We start from the raw sequence: 17,157 nt of genomic DNA on the forward strand, positions 1-17,157 counted from the left end.
ATACTTCACCGAAATTGTGATGGTCACCCATATGTTTTGCTATTGCCGATTTAGTGTCTTCTTTCTAGCCAACAAGTGTTCCAAAACACTTGCACACTGGACAGTTTTACCTACATACTGAGCACCACATCTACATGTTGCTAAAGTACACAACTTTAGATAAACAATTAAAATACAGATTGATATTATTTTCTTTACCAGTAGTAGTACTTATAAATGTGTCTGAGACATTAATAACTGAACAGGCTTTACATCTATTTATGCCACATCGATATGTACCTTTATATCTCAGCCATGTAGGCTTATAGACTCTACTATACCCATGCAACACAATTAACCTTCTTAGAAAATATTTCCAGTGTTGAGTTTGAGCTTCAGTTTATTCTTTATCTATGTTGTCAATAGTTTAATTCTTCTCAGTCTTCCATTTTGCACCCTGAGGCGAGATTCTCAACTTGCCTCATTATAGAATTTTCCTTGATTCTAATTTAAATTATCCAGTGTGTTTAAAATGTCAAATGTACTTTTGCATTTTGATTGGTTAAAATTTTAAAAACATAAAAGCCATTGGTTGATATCATATTTTTCCAGAAAAGGTGGAAACCCTACTGGGGGCTTGGACGTCACCTAGCTAGTAAGAACTATAGGACTCACCATCCTCCATCAACCCACATGTAGAGCACTATGTCAACTTGAGCGCTATGTCAGTTTTTACATATTACATACATATTACAAAATTGTGAAGTCATCAACTGGTATTTTTTGCATAAGGTTACAAATTTTCCATTGGTCTGCATTTGTTTACCTGTATTTTTCCTTACCTATTTAAAGGACAAGGAAAGTCTAAGTCACTTGGGGTGCCAAAATGTTAGGCACCCCCAAGTGACTTTAATCGCTTACCTTGTACCCCGGGCTGGTGCCCCTATTAGGAGAAAACAGCACCAGCCCGGGGCACCTGGGGCGATGCGCTTCCTCCTTCCGGCTTCGTTAAGCTGTGACTGTGAGTCAGGCGCATGCGCAGTAGAGTGAAAAGCCGACTTCTCTGTTTAAGTTCGGCTTTTCACTCTACTGCGCATGCGCGCGCCGCAATAAAGGAAGGAGGAAGCGCTGCAGGTACCCCGGGCTGGTGCTGTTCTCTCCCAACAGGGGCACCAATCCGGGGTAAAAGGTAGGCGATTAAAGTCACTTGGGGGTGCCTAACATTTTGGCCTTTCTATGCCCTTTAAGTACAATGTACTGTTTTATCTTTACAGAGGAAAAGGTAATTATTCTAAAAAAATGTGAATTATTTGATTAAAATAGAGACTATGGGAGATGACATTAGTAGTTTGGAACTTTCTGGATAATGAGTTTCAGGGTAATGGATCCCAAACTTCTACATTTTAGCAAGATATTTTTGATCTGGTTCCTTCCTTTTTATTCCTTCCTCAAAGGAAGACCTGCAGCAGAACACCACCACTTGAACATGCCAATCAAAATTGAATTTTATTTAGTCATTTTTAAATTGCCTGGTGTGTTTTATGCCTCTTAGGCACTTAATTATAGACATAACCCAGACGCATCCTTACTTTTATAAAGATAGTCAGGCCTGGACTGCAGGGCCGGATTTCTCTCCTGGGCGCCCCGAGGCCGCACCTGTGGGTGTCCCCCCAGTGCGCATGCGCGAACGCGCCCTCTCCCCAGTGCGCATGCGCTCCTTTAAACTCCCATATGGAGCAGTGGGGAGAGGTCCCGACTGCTCCGTATGGGAGCCAAATTTAAAAATTTTCTTGCGGCGGGGCAGCATGCCGCCCCTAAACTTCTGCCGGGCCTGCTGGACTGGCTATCTTTGGATTCTGGCAAATGACAGAAGGTTCCACTGTTGATGCCATAGAGCAGGGGTGTCAAACTCAATCACATAAGGGGGCCGAAATCTAAAACACAGACTAAGTCGCGGGCTGAATTTTTTATTAATATACTTAGTAAGATACTATGGGGTATATTTATCACAATGTGTAAAAAGTGGAGTAAGACATTACTGGTGATGTTGCTCATAGCAGCCAATAGATGCTTTGCTACTGTTAAAATCTGATTACTGATTGGATGCCTTGGGCAACATTACTGGTAATGCTTCACTCCACTTTTTACACAGCATGATAAATATACACCTTAGTCTTAGTTACTATGTGAGGAAAATGGAAATTGATCAGGCTGGATGGTCAGACACACTCACCAAGGGCCACATAAAATAGCCAGGTGGGCCGGATTTGGCCCCCGGGCCTTGTGTTTGACATATATGCCATAGAGAGTCACTATGTATTGGGCTGGTGGGGAGCTGTTTGGGCCTCAAGTGTACTTGAAATACCAGGGCCTATTACTAGTCCTAGTCCTGAATACTAGTCCAGACCTGAAAGATAGCACAATTCCATACCTCCCAACATTCGAAAAATAAAAAGAGGGACAAAAAGATTTTGGCCATGCCCACTTTTGTGGCCACACCCTAATTGCCACACCCCATTTTTTCACAAAATACTCCTTTTATATAGTTCAAATGGTGGGATCAGATGCAAAATGTGTTATACCCTCATACTGTAATACCTAAGGAAAACAATATAGCAACTCCTACATATAAAATACAAATATAGAGAGAAAGCAGTCAGTTATAAGTGAGTTATAACTATGTACCAGTTTTACCCCCCCACAGTGCCCCCAATGGCCCAATAGACAGTACCCCCCATACACAGTGCCACCAATTTCCCCCATACACAGTACCCCCCATAGAAAGTGTCCCCAATTGCCCCCATAGAAAGTTCCCCAAATTGCACGCATAGACAGTACCCCCCCATAGAAAGTGCCCCCAATTGCCCCACAGACAGTAGCCCCCATACACAGTGCCCCCATATAAAGTACCCCCCATAGAAAGTGCCCCCAATTGCCCCTACAGACAGTAGCCCCCATACACAGTGCCCCTATAGACAGAGTCCCCAATTGCGCCCGTTGAAAGTACACCCCATACACAGTGCCCCCATAGACAGAGCTCCCAATTGCCTCCGTTAACAGTACCCCCCATACACAGTGCCCCCATAGACAGAGCCCCCAATTTCCCCCGTTGACAGTACCCCCTATACAGTGCCCCTATAGACAGAGCCCCCAATTGCCCCCATTGACAGTACCCCCATACACAGTGCCCCTATAGACAGAACCCCCAATTGCCCCCGTTAACAGTAGCCCCCGTTGACAGTAGCCCCTGTTGACAGTAGCCCCCATACACACGCCGCTTCTTCTTCGGCTCTAACTTCTCCTGCAGCGGTGACAGGCCCTTTTATAAGGTTGTGCCCCATGCGTAGGTGTGACGTCAGTGCGCATGGGGCGCAGCCTTATAAAAAGGCCTGTCGCCGCCGCTGAAGAAGTTAGAGCTGCAGAAGAAGGAGTCAGCGCAATAAAATCCGGGACAGTCCCGCAAAAAGCGGGACGATTGGGGGGTGTGCATTTCCTGCTTTTGATTATAAAGCATCCAAGATCCAATTATATCACAAAATACACACCTTTACTTTGGGATAATCACTTTTCCCTTAAATTAAAATAGAAAATGGTTAAAAACTGTCTGGCTCTTAATATATTCCAGGATATTACCTTGGGGAAAAGGGGGTTTGTGTTCTAAATCATGTGGATTATACTGACATCTTGTGGTGTTTTTACACTACAAGTGTAATATAAAATACTCCTTTGAGATAGATGGTTTTTACAGTAAATTAACCTTTTCTGAGCATGAGAAAAAAGATGTCAGCTATAATGATTCCTACATTTACTGAAGTGGTGATTTGTTTAAATGTTCCATGAGCTTTTCAACAAATGAGAATATTATTTACAGTGGCAAATGCAAAGTTTTTCGTCCTTTTAGAGAGTTTATGTGATAGGGACTAGGGAGGCTTCTGGAATGACTGAATACAGTTATGATTTATAATTAATAAATGTATGTGGAAAATGTATAACTTTTCAGCCATTTGAAACTATTGTACTCTTCAGAGCTTATCTCCTATCTGCTACAGTGACCTCCATAGTGTTCGGGACAAAGACACGTTGTTCTTTAATTTAACACTCTGCTTCTCAGTGTAAAATTTCAAAACAAACAATTCAGACGTGATTAAAGTGCACATTCCAGACTTTAATTAAAAGTTATTTGCATACATTTCAGTTTCACCATGTAGAAATTATAACACTTTTTATACATAGTCCCTTCATTTCAGGGCACCATAATGTTTGGGACAAAGTAATGGTAGGTATAAGCAGTCATGTTCACTACTTTGTTGCATATCCCTTGCATGCAATGATTACTTGATGTCTGCGATTCATAGACATCTCCAGGTGCTGAGTATCTCCTCTCCTTTGATCTGTTGGACAGGTGTTTGATGATTTTTCTTAACCATAGTGAGGATTATTCTGTCATCAGCAGTGAAGGTCTTCCTTTGCCTACCAGTCCCTTTGCAATTACAGAGCTCACCAGTGCATTCTTTCTTCTTAATGATATTCCATTGTTGTTTTTTAGCCTCATAACAGCTTCCTTGACTTTTGTTGGCACAGCTTTACTCCTCATGTCGAACAATGGCAACCACAGACTCCAAATGGTAAAATTAGCCTAGGTATCTTATGCACTAATGAAGAAAAGCAATACACCTGAGCAATCACAAACACTTGTGAAGCCGAGTGTCCCAAACATTATTGTGCCCTGAAATGAGGGGAACTATGTATAAAAAAAAGTGTTCTAATTTCTACATGATGAAACTGAAATGTATGCAAATAAGTTATAATTAAAGTCTGAAATGTGCACTTTAATCACATCTGAATTGTTTGATTTCAAAATTTACAATGAGGTGCAGAGAGGTAAATCAAAGAAAAATGTGTCTTTGCCCCCAAACATTATGTAACATGTGCCATTTTGCCTTATTTCAGCTTGAATGACTGCCCCCATGACTACACAGCAACTTCACAATCCCCTTTTTTGGGTTGATCTTAATGAAAGTTTAAGTTGGGACCTGCACTTAAGCTGTTGTTCGCATTTGTTTTACTATTAAGTAAAGAAATGCAGGGAGAGTGTTGCAAATATGCCATGCCACACTTGCATATCATAAGTGAGCTGCACCGGGACTGGGCATTTGGCAGGGGAATTTAGGAAGGGTAGAAACAAAGAGAATTTCTTAGCGTAGGAAAGATCAGTTGGAAAGGAGTGAGATGTTGTGAACAGTAGTCAAGTTAGAGCTAAAATGGGCTGAGAAGGAGACAATAGGATAGAAGAGGGAAACAAGAAAATGTGAATGGAAAAATAGTAGCAGATAGAAAAGATGGGATGGAAGGGTGAAATATATGCCACTAGACACATCATTTTTATGGGAATTGTGATGCATACTCCTGAAACCAGCAGCAGCCGAAAGCATTAATGTGCTCATTATTTTAAGAGCAACAAGGATCATATTAGTCGGGATCTTAGTTGTTAGGGTGGCAGGGAGTTAGAGTTCAGAGAGTAGCTGGGAGGTTGTGAGAATGTTGTGCATTTTTGCTTTTCCTGCTATGTGTTCTGGGGATATTAAACATGAGATTTGCTTTGCATTCATACCAACTATATGTTCTGAGACATTAAACATGAGGTCTGCTTTGCATTTATACTAGCTATATGTTCTGCTGGCACCTAATTTAGCTAGGTGTTCTGGGGACAGTAGGCACAAATATGGCACTTCATTTATACCATGAGTGGGTGTAGTGCGCCGTTGTCTTTGCATTTTATTTTAAAATCCTTTACAGCATATTCAAACAATGTCAGACTGTTCTACTGGGTACTGGTAAATGTGCCATCGTGAGATGGTACAGATGGTATCATTTTGCAAGTGCAAACAAACCACAATAATTTTTTTACATTGTAGTTTAAAAATATTTAAATTGTGACATTAAGAGGCTGATCTGCCCTGTTTCGCTTTGCCCAAAATTTAGAAACTGCAGAAAAATTCACAAAACAACTTTTTTGACGCAACCACAATTTATTTGGCGCAACTACAACTTTTTTTATGTGATTGTGACTTTTTTGACGCAGGAGTTTTTCCTGACTCTGCAAATTTTTTTCACTGTGAATTTTTACGCCCATTCCGCAAAACAATTTGCCAATGCTGAAATGCAGAATTTTGCAGTGAATCCAAGCCTGCTGAAAAGTTTCGCTCATTACTATTGGTTGGTTGCAAATAAAAATAAAATTTTGCTTGTAAAAAGCACCTGCTGAGATACCCTATAAGTCAAATGGAAGTGGATCTTTAAAACTGAAAAATCACATTTTGTTTTTCATATATCTACTGATTGCTCAGATAACAATATGAAAATATATAGATTCGTAACCTTATGTGAACATAGGTAACGATGATTAACTTTCATTAAATGCTACAGACTACATATTTCTGTTGGGTAACAATAAGTAAGCCAAGAAATTTGGGCAAATTTTGTTTACTCATTGTTAACATTCATTTTTAAAGATATTTGATAAAATTGATTTTAATTATGGTTCTTATTCCTGTATGAAAAACTGTAATGAAAAATGTAATGAAAAAATGCAAAGTTTGTTTAAGGAGAACTAAAGCTTAACTAGAAAGGGAAGTTTGAGAACAAACTTTGTGTTGGGTTGAACAACGTGAAGTCACTGAATGAAATCTGATCTGTTGTTGGCTCCGCCACCTTTTTCTAACATTGAACCACTATTATATAGTAAAAACCACTGTGCAAAGTTTGGGGCCCCTGGTTTTAATAGTGTTTGAATGTCAGCAATTTAAATTTCCCCACTGAAAGCCAATGAGTGACATCTGATTGGTGGCTCCACCCACTTTTTCTAACCTGGAACTGCAATTACCCAGTGACTAACTCTGCAAAGTTTAGGGACCCTAGGATTAATAGTTAAATAATGGCAGCAGTTTAAATTTAAACCAATAAAAGTCAAAAGGTAAATTGTGATTGGTGGTTGGTGGGTGTGCCCACTTTTTCTAACCTTGAGTCGAAGTCACCCAGTGACAAACAGTGGGCACCCTGGCATAAATAGTGTGAGAATGGCAGCATTTTAAATTTAAACCAATAAAATTAAATGGATGAAAGCTGATTGGCTGTTAGTGGCCCAACCCACTTTTCCTATTTTTGAACTGCAGTCCCCCAGTGACCAACTGTGCAAAGTTTGGGGACTCAGGCATAAAAATTGTGAGACTGACAGCATTTTACACTTCGCCATTGAAAGTAAATAGGTGAAATGTGATTGGCTGTTGGTGGCTTTGTCCACTTGTTCTAACCCTGAATATGTAGTCATCCAGTGACTGACTGTGCAAAGTTTGGGAACCCTGGCATAAATAGTGTGAGAAAGGCAGCTTTTTAAATTTAAACAAAAAACAAAATCAATAGGTGAAGTTCGATTGGCTGTTGGTGGCCCCACCCCACCCCCACCTAAAAATGCAGTCCCCTAATGATCCTGGTATTAATACTGTGAGAATGGCAGCAGGCTGAATTTCCCCATTGAAAATCAATAGTTAAAATCTGGCTGTTGGTGGCTCCACCCACTTTTTCTAACTCTGAACCGCAGTTACCTAGTGACTAGCTCTGCAAAGTTTAGGGACCTTAGTACTAATATTTAAAGAATGGCAGCAGTTTAAATTTAAACATACAGTATGAAGTCTGTAGGTGAAATCTGATTGGCTGTTGTTGGCCCCACCCACTTTTCCAAACTTGGAACATAGTCACCCAGTGACAAATCGTGCAAAGTTTGTGGACCCTGACATTAAACATGTGAGATTGGCAGCAGTTAAAATTTTCCCCACTGAAAACAACGAAAGAAAAGTGATTGGCTTATGGAGGCCCCGCCTACTTTTTATAACTTTGAGTGCATAGTCACCCACTGACTCACTGTGCAAAGTTTGGGAACCCTGGCATCAAACCAATACAATTTAATAGGTGAAATCTTATTGGCTGTTGGTGGCTCCACTCAACTAACACTGCAGACCCCTAGTGATCAACTGTGAAAAGTTTGGGGACCCTGGTGTTAGTACTGTGAGAATGGCAGCAGGTTAAATTTTCCCATTAAAAGTCAGTAGGCAAAATCTGATTGGCTGTTGGTTGCTCCGCCCACTGAAAAAAACCCCAAAAAAACTTAAATACGTAATCACCCAGTGACTGACTGTGCAAAGTTTGGGAACCCTGGCATCCGCCCACTTTTCTTTAAAAACAAAAAACAAAAAACAAAACTTGAATGCGTAGTCACTCAGTGACAAACTGTGCAAAGTTTGGGGACCCTGACATTAAACATGTGAGAATGGCAGCAGTTAAAATTTCCCCACTGAAAACAATGAAAGAAATGGGATTGGCTTTTGGCAGCCCCGCCCACTTTTTCTAACCTTGAGTACCAAGTCACGCAGTGACTGACTGTGCAAAGTTTGCGAACCCTGGCACCTAACCAATAAAATTCAATAGGTGAAATCTGATTGGCTGTGGGTGGCCCCGCCCACTTTTTCAAAACTAAAACTGCAATCCTCTAGTGACCAACTGTGAAAAGCTTGGGGACCCTGGTGTTAATACTGTGAGAATGGCAGCAGGTTGGATTTCCCCATTGAAAGTCAATAGGTGAAATCTGATAGGCTGTTGGTGGCTCCACCCACTTACAAAAATACAAAAAAACCTTAAATGCGTAGTCACCCAGTGACTGACTATGCAAAGTTTGGGAACCCTGGCAACAAACCAATAAAAATCAATAGGTGAAATCTGATTGGCTGTTGGTGGCTCTGCCGACTTTTTCTTACCCCTGGTGTTATTACTGTGAGAATAGCAGCAGGGTGAATTTCCCCATTGACAGTCAATAGGTAAAATCTGATTATGTTATTACTGTGAGAATGGCAAGTAATAGGTAAAATCTGATTGGCTGTTCACAGCTCCGCCCACTTTTGGGCATCCAACAATCATCATATTTTCATTCAGGCTGACCCCATGACTGTGTGATTCAAGTTTGGGGAGTGTAGCCTTAAAGCTGTAAGATTGGCATCAGTTTCAATTTCCCCATAAAAGTCAATGGGTAAAATTTGATTGGCTGTTGTTGGCCCCTCCCACTTTATGGGTTTTTAAAAAAAAAACAAAAACTTGAATGCGTAGTCACCCAGTGACTGACTGTGCAAAGTTTGGGAACCCTGGCATCCAACCAATAAAAATCAATAGGTGAAATTTGATTGGCTGTTGGTGGCTCCGCCCACTTTTCAAATCTAAAACTGCAGTCCCCTAGTGACCAAGTGTAAAAAGTTTGGGGACCCTGATGTTAATACTGTGAGACTGGCAGCAGGTTAAATTTCCGCCAAATCAATAGGTAAAATCTGATTGGCTGTTCACAGCTCCGCCCACTTTTGGACATCCAGCAATCATCATATCTTCATTCAGGCTGACCCCATGACTATGTGATTCACGTTTGGGGAGTGTCGCCTCAAAGCTGTAAGATTGGCAGCATTTTCAATTTCCCCATAAAAGTCAATGGGTTCAATTTGATTGGGTGTTGTTGGCCCCTCCCACTTTGGGGTCATCCAACAAATGTCACTGTTTCATTCGGGGTGACCCCATGATTATATTATTCAAGTTTGGGGGGTGTAGCTTCAAAGCTGTAAGTGCGGCAGCAGTTTGAAAATCTTCCCTGTCAAAGTCAATGGAAAACTTGGGGTGTTCAGAGCGGCGCCACAAAAAGACGGGGGGCCGGATCGCTTAGAAAAGCACAAGCAACCTGCTCCGCTATAGGGCGAAGAAGTGTGGCAAGTTTGGGTGTAGTACCCCTAAAACTGTAGGAGGAGTAGCATTTAGAAAATGGGGGGGGCGCGAAGAAGAAGCGGAAGAATAAACCAAAGTGGAAGAACAGTATGTTGGGGTTTTCAACCCAACACAATTAAAGAAGTAGGGCAGTTATGTTGTACATTATGTTATGTGCTTCTGTACTAGCCCAAGGCACCCACAGCCCTTTAGCAGGGATGATCTGTGTCCCCAAAAGATGCCCCAGGAGCCTCCATCTTCTTTTCTGCTGATGCACTGCACATATCTATTCTGCTTTCAGTTATTGAGATGGACCAACATACATAAAATAAATACTGTATATATGGAATATAAATGTGAGGATACAAGGCTGATTATTAATTCAGATTCACATTACTAGGCAGCTCTGAAACCAGTGCAATTAGCATGAGAATTTAATAAACAGCCCTGCAGCATCAGTTTATATGATGGGCCAGACTCATTTTCTGCTTGATAATTTGCAACAACCCCCTAAGGTTAGCTTCTCAAATGCCACTCAGAGCAGCACTGAGCGTGTGAGTCTTGCAGATACTTAGATCTCCTTTAAATTGTAGCAACCTGTAGCAGTAATAGCAAAATTTCAGCTTTATAACGCAAGCCTTAAAGGAACAGTAACTCCAAAAAATGAAAAAGCTTTAAAGTAATAAAAATATAATGCACTGTTGCCCTGCACTGGTAAAACTGGTGTGTTTGCTACAGTAACACTACTATAATTTATATAATAAGCTGCTGTGTAGCCCCGGGGGCAGCCATTCAAGCTGGAAAAAAGGAGAAAAGGCACAGGTTACATAGCAGATAACAGATAAGTTCTGTAGAATACAATAGTGTTTTATCTGTTATCTGCTATGTGCCTGTGCCTTTTCTCCTTTGAATGGCTGCCTCCATGGCTACACAGCAGCTTATTTATATAAATTATAGTAGACTTTCTGAAGTAAACACACAACTTTTACCAGTGCAGGGCAGCAGCACATTATATTTTAGTTACTTTTATACACTTTCATTTTTTGGTGTTACTGTTCCTTTAATCATTCAACACATATAATATTCACAATGTCTCAACTTAATGGCAATATATTTTTATATAACTATTGGGTGTAATAGTTTAATATGTAACTTTTTCACATTGTAACCTTATTCTCCCTAAATCATAAAAAGTATTAAGCAAAAAGTGAAGTAATTCTTTACTGTATAACAAAGTAAACAAATAATTTTGTTAACACTTTTTTATGCAATTTAAAAATACATAAGAACAATGCGAATAGTCATTCAGTGTTTAGGTACCATTGTCTTATATTAAGCTTAATGCCTTCAAAATTTGATTATGGGCATTGGGTCATCTTTTTTATTCTTTTTAGTGCTTTAAAATATCATTATCAGTTATACTTTCTATAAATCGCATAACTGAAAATATATACAGAATATTGTGTGCTATATTAATAATTCAAATAATAATAATACTAATACTGTCAAAAAGAAACACTCTTTTACTGAAACATTGGTATTTTTCATGTGTATAGTGAATATTATTATTTTTTTTATAGTAGACACAATAAAAAAATAGACTTTTTCTAGGGTAGAGACCTCTGCTACATTGCAAGTGGTGTCTTTTCTACACTGATTTTCCTATTATAAACAGAAAAGAGTAAAGATGAACAGTATAACAGTAAAACTGACACAAAAAAACTACTTTTTAAAATATGAATGTACATAAAAAGTTCCCTGTATGTCATGTTAATCTTTTTTCATTGATACAATTGCCTTTGTAAGTAATTTTTTACTTGAAGTTCCTAAACCTGACTTTTGCCAACCTATGGATCCTTTTCAACCTGTCAAAGTTTCTAATGCTAACAGACTATTGCTGCACAAATGGCAACCCCCACATGGAGGAACATAGTGGCAGATAGGTAATATAAAACCAGCAGGAAAAGCTCATGCATCGACAATGCTATGATATATTTAAAAAAAAAAAAAAAAACAGTTTCATTTCAGGTGTCAGTATCTCTTTAAGGCCTTAAAGGAGAAGGAAAGGTAATAACTAAGTAAGTTTGTAAATACAGCCATAAGCAGTCACATAAAAAAAGCTGCACTGAGTCCTCTATCAAAAGAAACACAGGATTTCTTGTATTTTGTGTAAACATGTTCTTCAGTATTAGACTTTCAAAGAAAAATCCTAAGATCCCAGGGCCAGAGTCTGCACCGCTCTCTCCTCTCTCCCTTCTCCTGCTCCCCCCTCCTATAAGACTTCAGAAGAATTCACTCCCCCACCCATCAGAATATGTGATCTATGCTACCAGCCTCTAGAGCTGCAGCAAGGAAGCTACAGGAGACCAAGCTAAAATGGCAGCTGCTATCTTAAACAAATGGAGGGAACTTCTAGAGCTCTTTACTCAGGTATGGTAAAGCTTTCTGCAAAAAAATATAGCGTTTTAGGTGGCACTAATGTGGCTAATCTATTGGCAGTAAAATGCCAAAATGACTTTCCTTCTCCTTTAAAGTAAATAGCTAAAAAGATGCGTGATACAGTAGATTCAGTACAAATTGCGTAGTTAAGAAAAAAATAAAACAAAACTGTTGCCCAATGATTTGAATTGCTGTTATCTTGCTTTTTCCTTATCTAAACATTTTATCACCAGTTCCACTGCTAGCAGAGTATTGATTTTTGCATTACTCTTACACTGTAAATCATCTAATTTATCTTGCTATAAATCTGTTGCCAGGAAAACCGGAAACAGAAATTCCAATAAATAAAATACACAAAAAAGGGTGTTCTTAAGGGGCAACTATATATATAATATATGCAGGTTCAATAAAGGTTATTTATTTTTCATCACAGTGCAGGACATCCAGTCTTTCATGCACTGATGACTATTGTGTTTAAAAAATGAAGTAAAAAAGAAAACATTTTACTCATTTCTAAGTATGTATTTTCTTTATACATATAGAACAGTTTATAGAATTTTTTTTATGGCCTTAGGCATACAGTTTCAAATAGAGAGAGAGTCAGATGGTACTCTATTTGCACTACAGATTTGTTCATTGTTCAGTTGCTTGACTCATATCCTGTCAACAAACAAAAGGGACACAATAAGAAAAACCATTTCATTTGTGCCTGAATGTGATATGCAATATTAGATTATTTATTCAGACTTTAAAAATGTAGTAACTTTTGTGGTTACATGTAGGTATGAGCGAATACTTCCAGCTCATCCAGATTTGTGGTAAAAATTGGTGTTTTTGTGGTAAAAACTTTTGTTAATCTGTGCTATAATTTTACCATGCATTTTGCGTCACCAGAAAAATGAAATGCCCATTGATTCCAATGCATTTGGCAGAAGAAAACTGCTCATTGACTCTAATGCATTTGGAATGAGAAAAACACAGATAAAAAATTCCCACTCAAACAAACACACAAACTTTCTGTAACTTTTTTCCACTTTCACTAATTTTGCAGTAAAGCAAAACAGGATGAGTTTGTGCATCACTAGTTATAAGTAATATAGGGGCTGATTCACTAAAGGTTAAGAACATCGCTTCTTAATTATGACAAGTGTCTTTTTAGTGAATCGAGTGTTAAGTCGCAAAAAATAAGAAGTGATAATATTGTTAATGCATAATATAAATAGCACTTATTTTATTGACCTTTAGTGAATCGGCCCCATAATGTCTAATTTTTCTTAAAGGAGAAAGAAAGGTAAAAACTAAGTAAGCTTTAAGGTCTATGTAAATACAGCCATAAGTACTTATTGTCTCTTTTTTTTTGTAAACATCATGTTCCACTGTCTGACTTCCTCTCTCAGAAACAGCCTTAATTCCCAGGGCCAGAGTCTGTGCAGTTCTCTCCTCTCTCCCCCCTCCTGCTCCCCCCTCCCACCAAAATGCTAAGAACTCCCTCACCCTTCCCTTAGGAATGTGTGATCTCATCTATAGGCTATAGACTGCAGGAAGGAAGCTACCTAAAGTGGCAGCTGCTGTCATAAGCAAAAGGAGAAGGCTTCTAAAGCTGTTTACTCAGTATGTTAATGGTTTCTGCAGAACAAATATATTGTTCTAGGTGGCACTAATGTGGCAAATCTATTGGCAGTAATATACCAAAATGACTTTCCTTCTCTTTTAATTGCTTTATGGATATTTTCTTGTACATTCCAAAAACATACAGGGATTTGAACTGGCTCCTGATTTGTATGTAAATTGTGTATGTGTGATGGGGACCTTAAATTGTAAGCTTACCTTGGGGCAGAGACCTATCCAAATGATCTATAATAATGGTAATGTAATCTGTAATGGGCTGCTGAATATGTTAGAGAAATATATTCTTGCAATTTCTGTAACAGAGTATTCATCCACTATTTAAATTATTTGCAGGAACAGACAAGATACTGAGAAAGCTTAGCAAGACAAACCAAACATAAAATATGTTAATTTATAAAAGCTCTGGCAAATTATGCAGTGCTTAAAGGAGAAAGAGAGCTACTGATGCAGTTTCTTCCCAATGGGTTAGCCACAGTAGAGCAAGCTACAGAGGACTCAGAGCAGCATTACTGTGAGTGCTTATGGCTGTATTTATAAATAAAGTTATTTATAAATCCCAGCCCTGTGAAAATTATAATTTAAGATCCTGTCATATTCATACACACATAGTATGTGGGACTATAGTATCATTTTAACCTTTATCTATAGCTTTCCAAGAGAAAATGCATGTACTCTGTCCTTAATGCAGACTCAAGTTCTATACCTATGCAAACATTGCAGTATATCTTTTTTTTTTTTTATTTTTTATCTCAGTCTTGCAGGTGTCTATAAATGAGTTGCATGATTGTGCAAGCTGAGTCAAGTAAGAGCCATCATGTGGTAGACAACTATGGGCCAAAACAGATCTTGGATTTCTTATCTATATTACAGGTATGGCACCTGTTATCCAGAATGCTCGGGACCTGGGATTTTCCGGATAAGGGGTCTTTTTGTAATCTCCTACCTTGGATCGCCTACCTTAATTATATCTTAATTTTTTATTTTTACATTACAGAGAAAAAGGAAATCATGTTGAAAAATTAGAATTGTTTGCTTATAATGGAGTCTATAAGAGATGGCCGTTCCATAATTCGGAACTTTCTGGATAATGAGTTAAGGGGTCCGATACCTGTACTTCAGTTTTTGCGCATTTAGTACCAAATTTAATTTACACAAATAATGCATTCAATATGTGGAGAGTATTGAATAGAGAAGTTTGGAAGATCTGAAGATAAACATGTTGTAGGGGGCACTCATACTCTAGATTCTCTGCATAAAAAGCACTGCAATGGAAAGCATCTGCCTCTCTCCAGGCACCTTATTGCCAGTTTTGAAAACAGTAAATTGTTATATTGACTATACTTGCAAAACAATAAGAGTACCAGATGGAAGCAATCTTTTTTTTTTTTTTAACTGTTTTTAATTGCAAATGCTACATGATTGAAAATGTGCAACTGTTTAAATGTATAATAGATGACAGAAATCTTTTGCAGTCTTATTATGTATACTTGTTAGAGCTGACAGATTTTCATTACAGATTGTTGAGGAGGAAATGAAAAACAATTTGCTGAAAATATCTGTAATTATTTTATCAGGCTGCAGGACAAAATAATTTGGTATGATTATATGATAATAAATGATGACTATGTTAAGGAAATCAACAGTTTAGTTTTAAATAATGATTGTATCCATTTTAATAGGAAATTATTACTATGGTGTTAGTTACTGCATTATGTTTGATCATTGTCACAACACAACAGTGCATGACAGCTATAAGTACAATATTTTGAAGGAAATATTTTGCAAAGCAATTCCAACTATAATAAATGACTAAAGACATATTAGGAGGTACTGTAGCTTCACATACTTTTTTGCAATTGTGTGCATAAATATAGTATTAGTAATGTAGCATCTGTAAACTTTACACACATCACTGGGTGCCAAGTGTTTTAGATTGCAGCATTCTCATCTGGTTTCCAAGCAGACCGTGGTCACATCAGGTTCCCATTTTTTTGAAATAAGTCTCTATAGACATGCAAGGATGCATAATGGTGATGCAATTGGCTCCATTAGTTTTCCATACCCTTTGTTACATTTAGACACTAGACTATGAGAATGTAACAAGCTTTCTTGTAGAATATGGGTCTCTACAGTCTTTGCTAACTAACATTCTAAAAGACCCAAAAACCGCTTTCATATTGGACATCATTTATTGATATAAATGTAGTTTTTAAATAAGGCCAGCCTTAAATCATAAGAGAAATGCTTTTTCCTTTGTAAGAGACAAAAGGCCTATATACTTATGTAAGTAAACAATTTAAATTTCCAAAAAAGTTTTATTACACATTGTTTTTAGGCACAAAACAAACATTATTTTTAACCTTTAGAATCCTATAACCCTATATTATTTCTTAAAATGAGAAAAGCATCCCTGCTACAAATAAAAATATATCTTATCGCCCTACAAGTTAAGGGTCGTTGGTCCACTGGCTTTGTTGTATAAGCCAACAACTGAACCTAACATCTTGCATTGAAAAGATTCACTGTAAGATGCAATTTGTTTAAATGTCAAAGTACAGTTATAATTATGGCCACTTGGCTGACTACCATGGAATATTGAATCATGTTGCAAAGTGTATACTAGATCTGTCTTTGGCAGAAGCCATTTAGAGATCTGTGCATGCCCAAAAACTGATTTGTTCAATACCACTGACTTTTTGAAAACAGACACTAATTAAGAGCCAATTTAAAGTTAGTTGCTCGGACTTTTCTAATTTATGGGAAACAAGAATTTTGAAGTGAAGAAACTTCTTTGTTGGTTTTTTAACCATTTAATGTTTTGTACCCTTCTGCTTCTAGGTTATTTTATATATATAATTATGTATTAAATAGGCTACCATTAAATTGCTCTTCACGGACCCACCTCATTTGCTAAGAAGTAGAAATAAGTCTACTTATTAACAAAGATACAGCACCAGACAAGAGTGCGGTTGTCCTGGTTCTGATGACTGATATGTTCATGGCAGGCAAAACTCTTTCTTGTAAGTTGTGTGTGCAAAATGTATTTAACAAGACATATGGCCTTTGGCCAGTACACATTTCCCTGGTAGCAGAATACAGTAATTCCATCAGGAAATGCATGGCAGCTTTTTATTGTACCCTAATACAGACGAACAGTAGGGCCTTTGTATTGCTCAGTTCTGGACAGGGCTAAAGCGCTAATAAGAAATGTGGTAGATTTAACAAAACGGCAGGAAGGCTTTAATTATCCTTGAAAGATAACAATAACGCACCATCAGTACTTACTTTAGACCTTCAGATTTTAATCATCTTGGGTTTTAA

The 17,157-nt window shown here is 38.2% G+C and overlaps 1 long non-coding RNA gene across 1 annotated transcript in view; it reads left to right on the top strand.

Moving 5' to 3' along the window:
- The window catches only part of LOC101735299, a 22,125-nt gene extending 7,438 nt beyond the window's left edge, over positions 1-14,687 (top strand). Inside the window, exon 4 of the long non-coding RNA XR_004223227.1 lies at positions 14,590-14,687. This is a non-coding gene — a long non-coding RNA (uncharacterized LOC101735299). The remainder of the gene's footprint in view (positions 1-14,589) is intronic.
- The last annotated feature ends 2,470 nt before the right edge of the window (positions 14,688-17,157 follow it).

Source organism: Xenopus tropicalis, chromosome 6 (genome assembly GCF_000004195.4).
Source record: "Xenopus tropicalis strain Nigerian chromosome 6, UCB_Xtro_10.0, whole genome shotgun sequence".
Lineage (NCBI taxonomy): Eukaryota > Metazoa > Chordata > Amphibia > Anura > Pipidae > Xenopus > Xenopus tropicalis.